General features: G+C 39.8%; 1 protein-coding gene across 1 annotated transcript in view; it reads right to left on the reverse strand.

The window, feature by feature from the left end:
* Positions 1-5,684, reverse strand: part of LOC149749768 (UDP-N-acetylglucosamine--peptide N-acetylglucosaminyltransferase 110 kDa subunit-like) — a 43,561-nt gene extending 37,877 nt beyond the window's left edge. Inside the window, exon 1 of the mRNA XM_089908596.1 lies at positions 1,105-5,684. The gene's annotated coding sequence lies outside the window, so the exon portion shown is untranslated. The remainder of the gene's footprint in view (positions 1-1,104) is intronic.
* Between the last annotated feature and the right edge of the window lie 8,858 nt (positions 5,685-14,542).

Raw genomic sequence — 14,542 nt, forward strand, 5'->3', positions numbered from 1 at the left:
AATATGGTTCCAAGTACCCTATCAGAGTGAAAAGTAGGAGACTGAAAGGTTTATTGTAAATGTTTGTAGTCATGGTGTCTTACCTAAAACTACTCTGTCACAAATACTATTAAAATAATTGTGACATTTTATTCACTTTTACTGCAAACAACAAAACAAACTATAGGTATTTTTTCATTTCAGGTAATTATTTTAGCTAACAGTTACTAAATGTTTTGAGAAAGCAGAGTGCTAACTGCATGACTTCATTTTATCTTTAAAATAGCGCTTCCATGTCATTATTCTTAATATCTCCATTGTATTAAAGTGTATCTCTAGTTCAGACCTTTCTTCAGAACTGCAGACTTGTGTATCCAACTGTGTACGCAGCATCTCTGCTTGGACGTCACGAAAACATCTCAAATCTTACACCTCCAAAACTGGTCTTTAATCCACCAAACACGCTCTACCCCAAACTTTTTCCATCTTAGGTGACAGTAACCACACCTTTCCAGTTCCCCAGGCCCTAAATCTCGAATTCACCCTTGACCCCCTCTTCCTTTCCATTCTTGCATTCAATCTACCACAAAGTGCTGTCACAACCTTCCCAATGTGCCACTTCTGAGAACTACCAGCCGCTAGCAGCCTGGTGCAGGCCACCAACATAGACCTCGAGGATCCTGTCGTCGCCTCCCGAGATTCTCCCTGACTCCACTCTCTCCCCACATCCTCAAGACCACAGATAGAGTTATGCTTTTCAAACAAGAGACAGTTCATGCCACACCTCGGCTAAAATCCTGCCCCTGGCTGCCTACATTTAGAGTAAAAGACACAATGCATGTGATGGCCTCCCAGGACTTACCCAATCCATCCCATCACATATCCGACCTCCAGCCCTCCTGCTGTCTCTTCCTCCCCACTGACTAAGTCAGCCAGGGTGGCCTCCTTGATATTCCTCCAAGCTGCCCGGCATATTTCTGCCTTAGAGTTTTGGGACTGGTTATTCTTGCTCCCAGGGAGTGGTCTCCCCATCATACATTCTGACAACGCCCTCACTTCAAGTCTTTGCTCAAATGTCAACTTATAAAATCCACCCTGACTACCCTATCTAAAATCAGAACCTACCTGTACACTCCTCCAGCACTCCCAACCCAAGCCTCTTCAGTGAGCTTCACATCCTTTTCCTTATCCCGTAGTGCCCATCAACCTGTGACAAAGCATAGAATTTATTTATAACATCCGTTTCCACACGAGAGTGTAAGGAGGGAGAAAGCATGCAAGAAGGAGCACGCAGGCAAAGGCTCTTGTCTAATCTATTCATTGATACGTCCAAGCATAGAGAACAGGAAGATGCTTGATAAATAGTCCTGAAAAAGATACAGATGAGGAAACCAGTAGTAAAGCTCAGAAAGTTTAAGAAACTTCCTCAAGGTTCCAGAGCTAGAAGAGGGTCACAGTAGAATTCACACTTGGGGATGTCTAACTTCAAATCTCTTAGCCTCTCTGCTATCTTTTTTTTCTTCTTTGCGGTACGCGGGCCTCTCACTGTTGCAGCTTCTCCCGTTGCGGAGCACAGGCTCCGGACGCGCAGGCTCAGCAGCCATGGCTCACAGGCCCAGCTGCTCCGCAGCATGTGGGATCTTCCCGGATCGGGTCACGAACTCTCAACCACTGCGCCACCAGGGAAGCCCCTCTCTGCTATCTTAAGTCCATGAAATTCAGGATTTGTTTTAATCAGTGCCATGGAAATTCTCACTCCACTGAATAGGATCACTAAAGTGTTCTCTGTCTAGATTTATATATATATTTTCCATTTAAACAAAGGAAACAGAAGAGGGGAATTCATCATGGGTTATTGCGGTAATTTTACAGCAATTTTAGCAATAATGACATTTAAGTAATAGTGATATTTAATGATAGCATAATAATAATAAAACAATAGCTCTTAAATGTATTAAAGATGAATTGCATGCTAAACTCGGTGCTAAAATATTTCCATGTATATTTTGTGCAAAATCCTTATGAATATTCTATCGGATGAGCTTTATGTGTAACTCCACCAGGCATACTTCTCTTATTCCGCTTTCAAAGATAAGGAAATTGATGAGAAGTGTGGTAACCGTTTGATCAAGATGAGACTGGTAATAAGTTGTGAGTATGAATTTAAATTCAGGTCTAACTCCAGAATTTGATTCTCAATCCATACATGAAAATTCTGATAACTCTTTTGATAAGCGTATGTTCTCTCCTGGAAAACATCCCCCATTATGTCTGCCTGTGCTCATACCTTCAGAACACAGTCAAGTTTGAAACATGATAAAAATGTTTAAATAGTGTGCTTTAATAAATGGAAACATCTTCATCTAAACAATAACACAAAAAGGCAGGCTGAGCCCTTTGAAGTGGCTTCGTTGCTATCTTCCATCCAGAACAAGAGAAGGAATCAACAGCTGCAGAGTAAAGAAAGCATGAAACCCAGAGATGGAGGATTCTGTAAATGACCAATTACAAGACTATTAAGCCACACTTTCATAGCAAGAGGCAAAATATTCCGTTAAACTGAAAATTCTTCGACCCCTCACTCCAAGGCCCACACAAACATTAATGGTGCATTTATTAGGATGTATTTCCTGTGCTCTATCAACTTGACTTTCAGCAACTGTATTAATACAGTCCTTTCGCTTTGCACATATATCTGAATGACGGATTCCATTACTGGAGTTTTGTAGAAAGAGTGGAGTGAATGAAGTAAAGTTTGGGAAGAGCCATCATAATCCATAATGATGGGCACTGAATCAGGACAAGAAGAAACCTCTCTTCTCATTTATTTGAATGAAAATTCTACTATATATTTATTGCCTCTGTACAGGGCCATCTGTTGAATAATGGAAAACAAGCATCTTTCATTTGGAGGTAGGATTTGTGTGCTCAAGTTTCGATGGGCCTGCAGAATTAATCTTGTTTTAGAAATGAAATAAAATGTAATTTCTTACTGTAAGTAGATGTGCTTAAGCAACTGGCAACTTTGATGTCTTTAAATCACTGCAGTTTCAGGGTAGGCAAATCTATAATTATTTCAAGCACTTCTTTATTGGTGCAACAATTGAGCAGTGTACATAGTGGTCAACAACCTGGGCATTGTCAGAGGACTCTAAGTTTGAATCTAGACTTTGCCACTCACCAGCTATGTGACTTTCAGCTATGAGAATCACTTTCTTCAGCGTTACAGTGTGGATTATTATATGCCCTTTGCAGAACTACTGTAAGAACTAAATGTATATGGGCACAGTGGCTCATAGTAAGGGCTCAAATTAGTACTGTGGTCACTACTAGTAGTATTGAAAAGAAATTACAACTTCTATTCTCATAAAGTGGGATATGTGTCCCTTTATCATTGTAATTTCATATCATTTTACTTTTGACCTTATAATTTAATAGCTTGATCCAGGAAACATTTAGCAGTAAATATAATTGAAAGAAGGTTACTTGTCAAACATGAAATACTGTAGTATCAAGTGTGCTGGCACAATACTCTGCTCAGATAATTAACCTGTAAAAATATGTTATTGTCTTCTTTTTAATTAAGCACATTGAACATATATATTTACTGTGCCAATTGGCGAAAGGTCCATTAATTAATCAGTCTAACTATATGTTGCATAAATGTCTTCTAAACATAATCGTATATGTATTTTATTTGTTGGGAAAATGTGTTTGAGATTGTTCTTTTCTGCCTATTTAAAGTAAAAGAGGGTGAGAAGTAGAGTTAGGCTTAATGTACTTTGTACTCCATTATGCCATGAAAATGCTTCTGTGCCCCGGAGACAACAACAAAAGATCTGCTTTAATGACAAGAATCAAGTATGTTCTAAAGCTTCCAGGTAGGAGGCGTACAGGTTGCAGTTCATATCAGAAGTCTTTGCTCTCTCTCTCAACTGCGTCTAGATGGGAAAGATGTGCTCACAAATGCTTCAAGGTGATATAGTAAATGTTGGAAAAGAGGGGGGTAGGAGGCAGAGTTTTGAATATCTCAAACCTGAGCTAGAAGGATTTTATTTAAAGAAAATAGCGGATATGATTTTTCACTTAAGGAATGCCAGTCAGCAAACCTGACACTAATGTAGGAAATTAGCTCTTTTAGCTATGATGCTTTCAAATGCACATGGCTGAAAACAAATTCAAAATAGTCCAAGGAAATTTAAAAACAAAAACCAAACAACAACAACAACCTCAACAAACAAGTACTAGAAATTCAGGGATGCAGCCATATTCAGATACAGCTGGATCTGGAAATTCCAGAGTATCAGCAGGGTTCCAGCTCTCTCTCCATCGCTCAGCCCTGCTTACCTCTGCAAGACTTTATTTTACAGAAAGTCTCTTCTGGTGCTGGATGGTCACTGGGAGTCCCAGAGTCATATCTCCCCAGCTTAGAAATTCCAGAGAGAAAAGACAATTCTTCCATTTTGCTCTGAGAGAAAAGTCCTGGGGAGGAGTCTGATAGACTTAGCCGAGGTCAGATGCCTACCCATGAGCCAATCACCTGCTTTACTGGAGTTCAGTCCCTGGGCGACTCATCCCCGGGGCCCGTGAGGAGGCAGGATGGCATTATCTGGCAGTTCTCCAAGAAAAGCCTGCTGTTTTTGTAAGATGAAAGGGGAGAGGACATGGATAATGAAACCTGTATCTGCTTCTGTAAAATCCACAGAATCTTACTCCCTGCCCTGTGTCGATGACCATGCAGTAAGCTGACCCAGGAGGTCATTTTTCCCACAACAGTCTTTATATATATGACTAAGGAACACACTGGTAAAAGAATATGGGAGAAAGTCTGAGTATGACAAGTCAGCTAGACTGATATTAACTAAAAAAGCTGTGTAAAAATATCCTTAAAAAGTTGCCCCCAACTCACTCAAAGTCCATAGTTGGAGCTGGAAATACAATGTCATGGAGTTTGGATAAGAACAGGTTTTCTCCAAGTTGAACTATGACACAGAGATTAGAGACTTCTAGAAACTACACTTTTTCAAAGAAAAAACATCACATGAGAAAAATGAGGCCTAGAAAAATTAAATGACTTAAGATAACATAGCTAATTAATGGCAGGACTGAGACTAGAGTATATACTTTGTGTAACTGGCTATGGTTTAGTTAGTTAGTTTGTTTGTTTTGTTATCACTTCAAAACGAGACAAACTTAAAGAAAGGAAACACAACCAAAACTCAGTGGTTGGAAAAGAGATGGATGTGAACGCCCACTTGTTTCTTACGTATAAAGTTACCCCTCGCAGTGTTCTGGAGGAGAAAACGCTGGCTCTTCCCGACGTTGGTTACATACACAAAGATTCCAAAGACAAGACAAGTGCTTTGCAAACGAAGTAACTAGAACCAGCTCAGGCTTCCCCGCGCCGGGTCCTACGTTCCACGGTCAGAACCACCAACTGTATCCCCCCGGGTAACAAGGTGATTCAGAAAAGCTGGCGTCTTCAGAGAAGGGAGAAAACTTAGCCGGGAAGAGAGGAGAAAACTTGCTCAGCTTCTTGCTGGGGTCTGAAACGATCCCAACAGAGTCCTTAAACCCCTCAGGTTTCCCCAATCAAGCACCCTCGCCTCCAACCTGGGCCACCCCAGATCTATCAGACGACAGAAGTATGCGGACGCACGAAGAGCTAACCACCCCACGAGAGGAACCTACGCGCGGCCGCACCCACTCACCCGCCGCTCCCCGGGAGACGGGAGACGAGTCCGGGGTCCAAGTCCTGGGCGTGGCACACTCGCCCCTCTCCGGGCCCAGCTCCAGCTCACCTCGGCGCAGCCCGCCTGGGCGCCGCCATCTTGACCACAAAGGGGGCCTCGCGCCGGAGGCCCCTGAGCGGGCGCCCTGAGCGGAGCCGGAGCTCCGGGGAGCCCCAGGTCGGCGCCCTACGTCCCCCGCGCGCTCACGCAGCGTCCACGCGCGACGAGAATCCCTCACGCAGCCCCCGACCTAGGCTTCCGCGGACCCAGCGCCCCGCGCAGCCCGCACCGCGGCTCAGGCGGCGCCGAGGGCGGCCCGGGCGGAAGAGCGGGCGCGGGGCACGCGCTCGGTAACCTGGCAACGCGGAGCAACCCGGCGTCTCTGGCGAACCCCTGCCTTCCACCGCGAGGAAGCACGGACCCCCCCCCCCCCCGCACCCGCTGCCCAGCCCTCGCCGCCCCTCGGTCGCTCCGCCCGGCGCTGCCCGCTGGCTATGGTCTTTTAAATCCATGATACAACGTCTATATGTAACAAATCTGTTAAACCCTAAATGTTTATGATATTCAAGTAATCCAGTATCTGAATTATTCTTGAAGATAAACATCCAAAGACTTCTTAATTGTATGGGTATACATACATAAAATACACGTGGAGGTAACTTCAAATATAGTATGTGCCTGTCTCTATTCCTTCCCTCTCCGCTCTTTTAAAAAATGCCCCTTTAAAAATTGCCCACTCACCATCTGTTAGGTAAATTTGCTGAAACACAGTAAATGTGGAGACAGAAATTGTTATAGAGACTATTCCAAATGGCACTGACACCTGTATTTATGAAAGAGTTACTATTTTTATTATTATCCTAATTTTAGACAAGAAATTATTGTAATAGCTAACACTTATCTGGAACTTACTATGCCCCAGGTACTGCTTGAATGGTTTACACATGTTAATTTATTTAATCCTCATAATAAACTAAGGATTTATCTCATCCCCAACACATAAAGGGCAGGTATTATTATTCATCACCCCTATTTTTCAAGATGAAGAAATTGAGGTACAGTGTTCTTAAGAGACTTGCCAAGGACATAAAGCTAGGAAGCACAGAGCTCAATTTGAAGTCAGGAACTATCTTCAAGATCTATGTTTCAACCCCTCTGCCACCTAGCTCTTGGGTGCAGAAACAGAGCTCATACCCATGTCTAATCTCAGCAACAGCACTTTTAACTATTGTACTCTGTTGTCTGTCTATGTATTAGACAGTAATCCCTATCAGCAGTGTTTCCAGAACTATTCCTCTTGGATGAATCACGTTCTGGGTATGTCCAGTGAACAACTGAACATAAAATGTTTAAATTATTGGAAAGTTCTCTCTGGGGAATGTCTTACGAGACCATCTACCATACTTAATTCCACTAATCGAATTAAATGGAATTTTAGACCATCTATCATTTTTTAATATTCACATCTCATTTAATATTCAAACAATATTCCTTAGGGTAATTACTCATATTCTTTGCATATCTTGATTCTTTGTGATGTGGGCCCATTTCTCATGATCGTATCTGCTTTGAAATTATTTAACGTAAGTTGATACTAGTATCTTCCCCATGCAAGTTATTTATCTTACAATGATTAAAAAAATTTTTTATCATTGTGTTGTGAATTCACAGCATTTTAAAAATTAGTTTTTATTTTATTTATTTTTGACTGTGTTGGGTCTTCGTTGCTGTGTGCAGGCTTTCTCTAGTTACGGCAAGCAGGGGCTACTCTCCATTGCAGTGTGCTGGCTTCTCACTGCGGTGGCTTCTTCCGTTGTGGAGCACGGGCTCTACGCGTGCAGGCTTCAGTAGTTGTGGCTCACGGGCTCTAGAGCACAGGCTCAGTAGTTGTGGCGCACGGGCTTAGTTGCTCCAGGGCATGTGGGATCTTCCTGGACCAGGGATGGAACCCGTGTCCCCTGCATTGGCAGGTGGATTCTTAACCACTGCACCACCAGGGAAGTCCCTATCCTATAATGATTTTGATTCTTCAGTTCCTCAACCCTCCACCCCATTAAAATAAAATCAGAAGTGGGATCAAGTCTCATTTCTGTGGGGAGAAGGTAGCAGGTAAGCTCTTGTAGACATTCATTCAGTCAATCAATCTCAGTTGAGGACTCCTGCTTCTAGCCATTATGGAGTAATTGGCCCCAGAATTTTCCTCTCAAAGCTAATCATTAGAAAATTAGAATAACTTAAACAACCCTTTTAAGACACTGGGCAGCTAAGAGCTCAGGACTGTGTTCCCCAAAGGAGGGGGAACAAATGAGGCAAGCCCTATGAATGTTCCTGCCTGGTGCCACTTTTCAGACCCAAGCTGAGCATGGTCAATGGGCTAATTTGAGAAAACAGAGATCAGAGTTCAGAGAGACTCAGGAAGCTGCAACTTGCAGGCAAGAGTACAAGATAGACAGGAGGTACACAGAGAAAGAGGGCCAGAAATATGTATGGTAGTCCCTTGAATTTTGGCTCAACACTAAACTGGGAAAACATAGGATGAGGATATGGGACCCTAGGAAAATAACAACTATTAGGGAACTGTAACAGAGCTCACGCAGCACTGGGAGACACTGAAGTGCTAACCCTCTGGAGGGGAGAAATCTTTCTGAAGGCTCGGACAAATTAGTAGAGACCCAGAAAGACTTTAATAGCAGGGCTAAATACCCACTGGAAAAAGTCTTAAAAACCAACCTGGAAAGGTTCTAGCTGACCTGCAAGTAACCTAACATCTGCTAAAACAAGATTCAATGCTTTTTAAAGGAAGACAGTGAAATGAAGACACAACCACATTATTTTTACACTGTACAGAATCCAATAAAAATTATAAGGCATGTGAAAAGGCAGGAAGAAAAACTAGTCAATAAAAACAGATCTAGAAATGACAGATTTTAGAATCAGCACAAATACAAAAAAAAACAGTGTGACAGAATTCTAAAATAGCCCCCATAATTATATAGTGAATGGGATTTTGCAGGTGTAGGTGAGGTTATTAATCGGTTGGCTTTGAGAGAGATTCTCCAGGTGAGCCTAACCTAATCACGTAAGTCCTTAAAATAAGACTTTTCTTTGGCTGGTCACAAAAGAGTATGTCAGAGAGATCCTAAGTGTGAGAAGGATTCAACATGAAGGAGGTTCTCTATTGCTGAGAGGGAAGGAGCCATCTGGAAGGGTCTGAGAGTGGCCCTAGCAGCTGTCTGGCCCCTGGATAACGGCAAGAGAAGACAAGGACGTCGTCCCTACAGTTGTAAGTAACTGAATTCTACTGACAAGCTAAATAACCTTGGACACGGATTTTTCCCAGAGCTTCCAGATAACAGCTCAGCCTGGCTGACACTCTGACTTCAGTTCTGTAAAAGAGCCTCAGGAGAGATCCCAGCCAAGCCGCCCATACTAGAGTACCTAAAGATCTGTGAGATAAATGAGTATTGTTTTAAGTCACTAAATGTGTGGTAGTTGTGTCACAGCAATAGGAAATAAATATAAACAGCTAGTGTAAATATGTTCAAGAATTTGAGGGCAACATGAACCCAATGAGGAGAGAAGTGAAAAATATAAAAATAAATGGAATGTGTAGGGCTGAAAAATACATTGTTTGAAATTCACTGCATCTGTGTAACAGCAGTTGCACACTGCAGAAGACAAACTTGAACATTGTTCAAGATAGACCATATATTGTTCCATAAACAAGTTTCAGTACACTTAAAATTATTGAACTCATTCTGATAACAACGGTATTAACTTGAAAATCAATAACAAAATATCTAGAAAATCCCCTAATATTTGATATTTAAACACACTTAACTCACAATTTTTTTAAAAATCCAGGTAGGGGCTTCCCTGGCGGCACGGTGGTTGAGAGTCCACCTGCCAATGCAGGGGACACGGGTTCGTGCCCCGGTCCAGGAAGATCCCACATGCCACGGAGTGGCTAGACCCATGAGCCATGGCCCCTGAGCCTGCGCGTCCGGAGCCTGTGCTCCGCAACGGGAGAGGCCACAACAGTGAGAGGCCCGTGTACCGCAAAAAAAAAAAAAAAAAAAATCCAGATAAATTAGAATATATCTTTAATGACTGATAACAATAACAGCCTGTCAAAATCTGTTGACTCTATCTAAAGCAGTTCTTAGGGAGAGATTTATAGCTTAAAGCCATATAGTAGAAAAGAAAATATACATTTAATTCAATCATCTAAACTTCGCATTCGAAACTAAAAGAGTAAAATAAATTAAACTCAAAGTAAAAAGAAAGAATAAAAAGTATAAATCAATAAAATAGAAAAGAGCAAAAAGAGATAAAACCCAATAATACCAAAAGCTGTTCCTTGTAAAGACCAGTAAAACTGAAAATGTCTAAGCTGGACAGATTAAGAAAAAAAGAAAGAAGAGAGAAATGACCAAGATAAAAAGAAAAACCATCACTCTAGACCCTAGACTCATGGAAAGGAAAATAAGGAAATGTCATGAAAATTTTATATCAAAAAATTGATAACTAAGTGAAATGGACAAATTCATTGAAAGGCACAACTTACCAAAATTGACTCAAAAAGAAAGAAAAAAATCTAAAAACTTTATGTTTGTTACATTTCCTTTACAGTGAAAAACCTTCCCGTGCCTGGGGCTGGTGGTGGGAATGGCGATAAACTGGAAATGGGCATGAGAGATCTTATTAGGGTAATAAAAATGTTCTAAAACTGATTCATGTTGATGGTTGTATAATTTGGTAGTTACTAAAAATGACTAAATTGTATCCTTGAAATTAGTGGATTTTATAAGTAAAATTCATCTCAACAAAGCTGTTTGAATAAGATAAACAAAGTAACTATAAAAAATCATTCCCACAAAGAAAATTCTAGGTCCAGATGGCATTCCTTGGTGAATGTGATCAACAATCTAAGGAAAAATGTCAATCTTACAGAGACTCGTTCAGAAAATAGGGGAGAAGGAAGCAGAAATGGTGAAAATTTCACAAAACATATATTTTACAAAGAACTTGTACATAAGGAAGGTTATATACTACACACACACACAGAAAAAATATATGTTCACTAAAGAAGATACACAAAAGGCAGTAGGCACATGAAGAGATGTTCAGCACCATTAGTTTTCAGGGATAAGCAAATTAAAACCAAAATGAGATCCCACTACCTATTACAAAGGTTAAAATGAAAAAGGCTGACCATTGTGAGTGTTAGAAAGGGTACAGCAGAACTAGTACTTTTATACACTGCTGGTCAGAATGCAAAATGGTGCAACCACTTTAGAAAAGTCTTTCTCAGTCTCTCATAAAGGTAAACATACACTTACCATTCAACCCAACATTTCCACTTCTACCCAAGGAAAGAACAATCCACAGGTATTTCTGTATAAATGTTTATAGTGGTGTTATTCAAAATAACTATAAAATGGAAACAACACAAATGCCCATCAAAAGGATAAATACAAGTGGTATATCCATACAATGGAATACTACTCAGCTATAAAAGGGAACAACTACTATACACTAAACAGATATATCTCAAAAATGTTATAGGAAGTAAAGGAAGAAAGACAAAAGACAGTGTATGCAATATGACATCTTTTATATGAAATTCTAGAAAAGTCAAAGTTAATATGTAGTGAGAGCAGATCAGCCTGGGTCTGAGAATAGGGGATGGATTGAGTAAACAGGGGTATAAGGTACCTTTCCAGGGTGATGAAAATGTTATATATCTAATTTGTGGTGGTTTTTAGTATATAAAGTTTTATGCTTAGTTTATATTTTATAAGCTCATCAATCATATATTTAATATGCATATACTTTTGTTTATGTAAACTATACCACAATAAAGTTTATATATAAGGTTAAGATCCAATTATCTGGGCAAATTTTTCAACTCATCCATTTTTATTATCTATAAACTGAAGAGTTTTTTTTTTTTTGTGGCTCTCTGAGATTTAACATTTCTTTCAGCTCTAATTATATGCCATGATTTTTATATAAGTTTTGATAAAATAACTTGCATGATGCCGCCTCATGAACTTTTACACTTATATTTATGTTGCTTCTTGTAAAACATTATTTCCCTATAAATCCAACAGTGATTAATATTATAATTAATACTTTAAAAAAGGAATTGATAAAAGTGCTTTAGAAACCTCTTTCGAATACTGATAATGTCTTACTTAGGATGTTAAGACCATACCTGTCTTGCTCCTACTTCAGGTCCACTCTTAGAAATCTCTGAATATAAAATGCGGTGGTATCCCATGATATTATCCACAATAGTCTTCTCTAAGCCAGATTTGTCACAGTCATGTCAGCCTTCTTCACATCCTGTCACACTTTAGCAGTTATAAAGATTGGTTCCTTGTGATTTTTCGTTAAGTCTCCCTTTCTGAGGCTTGTTCATCCTGGTGTTCTTACCTATAGGACAAGGTTTCAAGTCCATGGGATGGTAAGTCTGCATTACCTAGTTATTCCAGTCAGGAAAGATATATGGAGAGATGGCCAGTCTATAAAAGGTAACCTGATAGAGTCAAACATAGTTAAGAATCTGGTTATTTATTTCGAGAGCAGCTCAAAATTGTGATATGTCTGCTAAGAGTTGGGGCACTTCTGACTCAATCATAACTGAAAGGATTCTTTAGGGACTCTATGAAATCAAAAGATTAAATTAAGACAAGTTAAAACAACCTTAGAAGGCTGACAGAAATGTTCTACATCTTGAAAGGGATAGTGGTTACATGGGTAAATATATCTGTCAAAAGTCATGGATTCACACACTTAAAATGTGTGCATGTTCTCTGTATAAACATAACTTGAAAAGGTTAACAACCATTTTACAAGAGTAACTTTACAATGGAGAAACACGTCAAACACTACCTCAGCCAGGTGATCAAGGTTAATATCAACAATGATAAGCCACATTGATAGTATACACCCTTGATGTTATGTGATAAAATTGGCACTTTACCTCTGTGATCTCCTCCCCCAAACCCATAACCCCATTATAATTGTGAGGAAAACATCAGAGAAATCCCAGTTGGGAGACATTCTACAAAACACCTGGCCAGTACTTCGCAAAAGGGCCAATGTCATCAAAAACAAGGAAAGCCTGAGAAACTGTCACAGTTAAGAGGAGCCTAAGGAGACATGATGACTAAACATAATGTGATATCCTGGATGGGATCCTGTAACAGAAAAAATACACTAAGTGAAAACTAAGGAAATATGAATAAAGTATGAACTTTAGTTAATAATAATGTATCAATATTGTCATTAATTGTGACAAATTAATATAAGGTGCTAATAATAAGGGAAAGTGGGTGTGGGGATATCAGAACTCTCTGTACTATCTTTGCACCTTCTTTGTAAATATGAAACTCTTCTCCTAAAACAAAAGATTATTAAAATCATTCTCAATGAAAGACAAGAATATAAAATACAAGGGAGCTCAAACATATCCATGAAGGAGGCAGTGTTCATGTTATATAATTTATTGTCAAAATCTGAACATGTTTTGAAGTAGAAGGGGATGCAATTAATAATTGTATCAGGACAAGAGGCATAAACTGAGATGTATGGTCCCCCTAAGTACAAAGTCATATTAAATATCCAAGCTCTTGTTTCACACTTCCTGTGTCTCAATCCAAACTCTACCACTTGCTAATTAAGTAAATTATTTCACCTCACTGAGCATTATTTGCAATTTGAGAAAGAGAGTAATACCTTGTAAAATTTGGGAGAATTAAATGAGATGATCAAATTAAAGAGCTTACTTAGCAAATGCCTGGCACATAATCAGTACTCAATAAATGGTAGATGACAATTTGTGTATATTTGGACATTAGCGAATCTTGCTAAAGCATGCCTGCATAATTACACTGAATCCTCTACACTAATGTATCCTCTTGTTTTTCACCCTAACCAACAGTAGTCATACAAATACTTACTCTTTAATAGTTAGCTCAGATGTGACATGACAACTTCTAGGTCCCACCCAGGATGTGTTAGGAGACTGAATGTCGTCTAGAATAATGATGATGAAGGTTATCATCATAACCATCATCATCATAAATGATACTGACTACATAGCTTCTTTTCCTTTCAGTAACTCTCACTTCACCTTATCTTGGTGGGTCTGTCAGTATCATGGTCCCAGCACCCAGCTGCAGAAGTGGTACATGGACAAGGCTGAGGCACATCCTCTTAGATACAGAGATTGCTCCAGAAATGGGCCTAAGACTAAAGCAGAGTCAATAAATGTCATGTGAGGAAAAGAGGTAACTTTACCTTTGGAGTCATGACCTCTAATGACATTAACCCAGATCTGCTAATTGTCTTCTTTGCAACAATGTGGAAAGACAACTCAGAAGCAAACAAAATTAAGAGGTAGAGAAGGAGATAGAATTCAGGTGCCATGGTTTGAACTCCTGAGTCCAGCTGTGCATGCACTCAGGAGTTCAAACCAGGAGACCAGCTGTGCATGGACTCAGGAGTTCAAACCTGAATGCAACCTCATGCAAATTTTTTTCCTACTTAAGCTAGTTTGAATTCCTTTTTCTGTCACTTACAATTGAAGAAGCCATAAGTAATAGAGTGAATTGTCTGTCTCACTCTGCACTTGCCTACAATAGCTTTTATACTATTCATGGTTTCTTGAATTTTTTTTCCCCTCCCTGGACTTACATCTTGGATAAAGACTGAAGTTCAGAGACTTGGTGTTTAACAACTTGGAAGCCTTCCCTCTTGGTTGATAATTTGTAAATGTTGGCTGAATAAATGAATTATACAGTTCTTACACAGGTGAACTC

The sequence above is a fragment of the Delphinapterus leucas genome, chromosome 3, assembly GCF_059928025.1.
Source record: "Delphinapterus leucas isolate spDelLeu-1000000601 "Yukka" chromosome 3, BTC_Dleu_Yukka2, whole genome shotgun sequence".
In the NCBI taxonomy this organism is placed as follows: domain Eukaryota; kingdom Metazoa; phylum Chordata; class Mammalia; order Artiodactyla; family Monodontidae; genus Delphinapterus; species Delphinapterus leucas.